We start from the raw sequence: 6115 nt of genomic DNA, 5'->3' as shown, positions 1-6115 counted from the left end.
AAATATTCAGTACCTACAAAATCAAGTTTAATTGTGATTTCATTATTACACAGTCACCAACAATGAGGAAGTGTTTTCACTGCAATCTGACACTAAATGCCATGGATCATTTGACATAATATTCTGACAACTGTGTCTTATTAGTTGTTTACAGACAACAAATAGGTGGGACAGGCCCAAGGTGCCACGAGGGAATTATATGTAGCTTTCCGCAACACAAGAATCTACAAATCTAATTTTGTGATTAGCAAATATATTTACTAGCCATAGATGCTTAAAGAAACTTCCAGTGAGTTCTGAGGTGTGTTTATATAACAGGGAAGAAATAAAAAAGTAAAGGAGTATCAGCTAGAAGTTCAAATAACTAGTGGCTGAACTTTTTTTTGACACTTAAGAAGTTGAAAAGCAAGGTTAGGAGAAAAACTTGAGCTCACTAAACTTAGCTGCAGTATCAAGAACTTACTATACGGAGTTCATGAGGAAAAAGCAATAAACTGTGAGTAAGATTACGTCAAATACCCCACTCCCATGAATACCCCCGGGAAAGCAAGCAGCATTGCTTTTGGAGGGGCTCACAACCGTGTGCTCCTGGAGACAACCTGGGAAGCAGCAGGGTCAGTACCTGACAGGGCTCCCGTGCTGGTCACTGTCTTGAGTAAGTGAAATTGGAGCATTGGTACCTCAAGTACATTTGCAATGATTTCCATTTCACACAGCAAATTTGGGAGAAGATGTTTCACTGGGACAGTAATGAAAGTAAGTGGAGGAACAGCACTGGCATTCTCTTACTGATGCTGATTTACATTGTGTTGTGTGATGGTCACCTGAAACCCTCATTAGCAGAGTTCAGTACTTGGCTCAATCTGAAGTATCACATCAAAATATTTTGTAACTTAAGAAATGTACTGCAGAAATCATTGGCATGGTGTCTTTGCTACTAAATATTCCTTTTTATGGCCTGTTATAAATATAAATAATGTAAATTTCATCATCATCATGGCTAGGCTTCGCGAACGAAGATTTGGGAAGGGCTCTACCCAGGTTTCTTGCAAGCGCGTTGGTGGCTAAAAAGGCCAATACGAGAAAGGCATGTCTGGTTGCAAAAGGCACAGCAGAAAGACTCCTTAGATGGTATATTCTGCGAGGCACGATTCTTTCTGCGTTGTCTTTTCTCCTCAAGGGTGATCCTGCGTGCTTTCTCAAAAGCGTCAGCAGCGTTATAGATGGTGTGTCTCCAGGCCTCCCGATTGGAGGCCAGAGTAGACCAGTTATGGTGATCAATATGGCCAAGGCTGGGATGTTGCTTCAGGGAGTCCTTGTATCTTTTCTTCGGGGCTCCTCTCTTGCGGCAGCCGGTGGCAAGTTCACCATAGAGCAGGATCTTAGGGAGGTGATGGTCCTTCAGCCTGGAGACGTGCCCTGCCCATTGCAGCTGCGTTCTCAGTAGCATGGCCTCAATACTTGTGATTGCTGCCTGTTCAAGAACCGATGTATTGGTCACATAATCTGACCAGTGGATGTTTAGGATTGTACGGAGGCAGCGTTGATGGAAACGTTCTAGGAGACGCAGGTGGTGGCGGTAGATGACCCAAGATTCAGAATCATATAAAAGAGTAGACACCACTATGGCTCTGTAAACACTGATCTTGGTACTTTTCTTCAAGTGTTTATTACGCCAAACTCTTTTACGGAGTTTTCCAAAAGCGCTATATGCCTTCGCTAACCTGTTGTCTATAATGTAAATTTAAATAGCAATTAAAATAGGATTGTGATATAAAAGCACACTGAAAATTGCACCTAAGCATTACAAGAACTAACAAGGTAGTGTCAGCAGAGTGCTTTGAAGATGTAAAGCATTGTATAAATGTTAAAATAACAATGAAAGATGTAAAGTGTCTTTAATCAAAAGGATGAGCAGGAACCAGCTATAATTATTACATTCAAAAGGAAAATTACTTTTGACTTATTATAGTTTGTTTGATCACACTGAAAGTACTGCACAGCTAACAAAAAAAGGTATGTGAATCATTAACTTACTTACCATTTCTGATGGTTCAGTATCTAAACTTTTCCCAGATTATTCCTAGTAAAAAGGGAAGTCCAAAGAGAACGTATACTGACATGTTTATGGAGCGAAAAATGTCATCTTTTCACCCAAAAGTTTTGTGATGTGTAAGTGAAAAAAAAAAAGGAGGAAAAAATGTATTAATGTGTATTTACTGTGTAACATTGCATTGACTGACCTCTCAGTGTGGAATCATAATGTTCCCCTAACCATAATATAGTTGTATTCATCAGCTCCAGATCTTTTCCAATATATGTATTTCCTTAGACTACTTCCAGCTAAATCAATTAGCAATGTGCAGATGTGAGTTATGAAAAAAGACATTAGATTCAATAAAGGTAAAAGAAGATCTGATTTTTAAAAAGTAATCTTTGTGAGTAAAATAGATAATAATAAATGAACCAGTTAGCAGAATATCCTACTCAAGGAATGTTGTAGAGCTTAAAAGAAGCTACTATAACACCCTGTCATAATCACAGTTACAAGATATGACAACAACTGATCTATATTTATGTTCTTTGCCATAAGCAAACTGTTTTGGTTTGGGTTTTTTGTCAAAAAATGATATATCTAACTCCTGCTTAAGTCAATACCTGTTATCTCTATAAATTGTCTATGCATATTCAAACAAAGACATTACCTTTTTTAGAAAATACATTTGTCTAAAACATATTCAATAGAAGAGAAACGACTGATTTTTTAATGCGTAGTTGAAAAAATGTCAAGACTTAGAGTTAAAAAAAATATTGTTCTTCTCTGTAAACATGAGCAAAACAAGCAAAAATAATAAAGCTTTTGTAAAAGTGTGAAGTATTACATGGTATGCATGGTATAAGGGTCTGCAATTATAGAGTGGTCTCTATAAGGTTTTATTATAGAGGCAATTAGGTGAGATACATTCTCCTTGAAACACTTACTACACGAGTGCTGCTGTTGAGAGACATTTCATTTTTAAACACATGATCTATATCAGATCTCATGACACGAAATGGCCACCTAAATTACAGTCGACTCTTCCAGCTTTTTTCCTCTTCAGCAGTCATAAAGAGAATATATATTTAGGCTGTCTAATGATCAACATTTGAAGGTCTTTAAATTCAATTATTCATAGAGCAAATACATTATTTTAGGTAAAAAAATAGGTCCCTGTGTCAGACTATGAAAACCTGTTATTTCTAATATTTTATTATCAATTCACTGTTTCTCCTTACTCGAATAATGGTGATAAATTATGTAAGTGGAATTTCTTAATCTTTGATGATATTCAATGAATAGTCTTATAATCTAAGGCTTGTGTTTATGTACCATACTGACAGGTATTAGACAAGGTAACTATAAAGTCTTTGGGAACAATCAGGTGTTTTTTACTTGACAAACTCATGACCAAAGAGATCCAGTTGTTGCAGTAGTAGCTTTCAGGGCTCTGCAGACACCCAGGGGCTTCATGGTCCAGATCAGCCTCACCTGGTAAGTGCAGATGATTAGCTAGGCCATGTTTTGAAGCTTTCTGAACAATGCAGATTGTAAAGGAAAATGTTGCTGAAATGAGTAAAATATAACCAGAAGACATGAAGGGTAAAGAAAGTAGGCAACATGAGTAATTCAGAAGTATTACAGTGTATATCCTCTGAAAATAAGACTACCTCTATTAATATATAGTATGGAGTATGCTGAAGAAAATAATATTGTAATGTCACATATGGGAAAGAGGAAGTTTTTTCAATGAAATATGATAAAGAATTTAGTGCAAAGGTTATTTAAATAGGATAGAATTTATATCATACAGTTAATGCTGGAGTTTTACAGTCACTTTAAGCTTGTACTTTTGTGAAGTTACTTCAATCTGGATTAGTTATCTGAGATGGTTTACTGTGCAGTACACTAGCTACAAAGAGAAGGTGAGACTGCATGAATAAGAAGACTTTATAAATACAGTATTACTTCATTCTCCAGAAGAGTCAAGTTTAACAGTGAAACTAGTTTGCTCTTTCAGCTTTTACTATATAAAATCTGTGTAGATATTATATAAAATCTGTCCACCGTGGATCCCCAGCCTCACTGGAAATCCCTGGCTAAAATACATCCTTTAACTGAGAAAGAATCAGGCCTATAGTGGTAGGACAAAGACACAAGTTGTGTTTTCCATTACATATGGACACCAGCTAATTAGTATTACAATAACAGACTCACAAGAAAAGAGAAAGAGATGTCCTGCAACCCAATTGACAAAACAGGGTCCCATGCCCAGGTAGGTAATATATTGCACAGGGAAGAAAATTAATATTATTGAGACAATATGTAAGAAATAAAAGTGCAAGAACAGTTTTGATAAATATGGAATTGTTACTAGACTGGGGTTTTTTCAGGTCTTGTTATTTATTTATTTATTTTTTTGCGTGAAAGAACTAATAAAAGAGCTTGGCCCTCATCCTCAAAGTTTAGTTCTCAATTAAATTTTTACTTTCTGAAAAGTGATTCTACTCTTCAGTAATGTTACATTAGAAAAAAAAAACAAATTGGAAAATTGGCTCTGTGCTTGATTTTGTTTTAAAACTATTCCTATTCCTGAGTTACTTTCACATTTAACTATATTCTCTTTCACATTTAACAATATTCTCTAAGTATTTGAAGAGTCCATTAAAAAAAAATAGCTTTTTCATCCATATTCAATAGTAGCCTTGGATGTAGGAGGAACAAAATATCAAATTTAGAAAAAATAGGGATCAAATTATACATTTAAATTAAGTTACCATTTGGCAGATATGCATGTTGTTTTCAGAATACTTTAGCACTGTTGCATAGCTGATAACAAAGGAAGTGGACTTTGTTCTCCTAGGAAAGGAGATTAGGGTGTGTGATGCAGACCCAGAAAGTTCTGTCTACATACTCTGCATATAATGCAAAGTTCAGTGTGTGACAGTGAATGCATTTTGGTGCATTTACTGATCTATTCATATTTAAAAATATGTGTAATGGTTTTTCTTCCTGTCTCTGGTATTCTAAAGCCCAAGTAAAAAACCAACAATAATATAAGAAAAGCTAAGAGTGCCATAGACATGCTGTGCCATAGAATTTATATTATATGTTCATGTAAATGGTTTATTTAGCACTCTACACAGTGACCAGTGCTGGATTTTTTGAAGAAAGTCGTAATCACCTTGAAATACATAATTATGAAATAACATGGTTAGAAAAAGTATTTGTCTCTGGGTGCAGTCACAGTACTTGACTTTAGGCCATCTCAATTATGACTCAAATGTTCATGAGCCTCATGTTAGGAAAGGCAAAGCTCGAGACTTTAGGAGGCAAGGAAGTCTGAGCCTATGCTAAACCTCTGTGTGGGGCCACCTTTATACCTGTATTCACTTCAATGCAGCATGGTGGTATTGGCCTAAATTTGCAATTAGATTTAACTTAGCTTCTGTGGAGGTTTTGGGCAACCACTGTCGAGAAAACAAGCAATAATCAGCTGTTCTGGGGTAGAGCTAACACACAGAACATGGGTTCAGGGTGCTAACTGTGGTTTTCACATTTCTGAGCCCGATCTATGTCAAACTGCATATCCACAGCCTTTGGTTAGCTTTGTAATCTGCGAAAAAAGAAAAAAAAAAGAAAAGAAAAAGGCAGGTTATATTCTTTATGTGTTCTCTTTTAGTTTAATTGATAACTTTTTCTAAGCAGTTGGAATATACCGATCAAAGAGCCTGCAGACTGGGACTTCGAGTTCTTATCTTTGGTGGGCAATGTCCTCCTATTTGGAATGGCAAGAGGAAGTTCGAGCCCATCTAATCTGTCCTTTACTACCTGAGCACAGACCTACAAAATATAGCATGAATAAAGAGGAAGATAGAAATATCAATATATACTCTCAAATCCATACACTTTATTGTCCTATTTACATTCTTCTACAGGAAAAAGTCTCGAAAATCTACTTGAAAATCTACTCTGCCTAAAATCCAGCTTGAACTGTAAAATGCATAAGTGGTAACCTAATTATAACCTTTAGAAAAAACTATTTCTTGAAAGCAAAATGTCTTTTTGATGTGATCA

The sequence above is a fragment of the Neopelma chrysocephalum genome, unplaced genomic scaffold, assembly GCF_003984885.1.
Source record: "Neopelma chrysocephalum unplaced genomic scaffold, ASM398488v2 Primary Assembly neopelma1_71, whole genome shotgun sequence".
Taxonomy (NCBI): domain Eukaryota; kingdom Metazoa; phylum Chordata; class Aves; order Passeriformes; family Pipridae; genus Neopelma; species Neopelma chrysocephalum.
Note: the sequence above shows the minus strand (reverse complement) of the source record.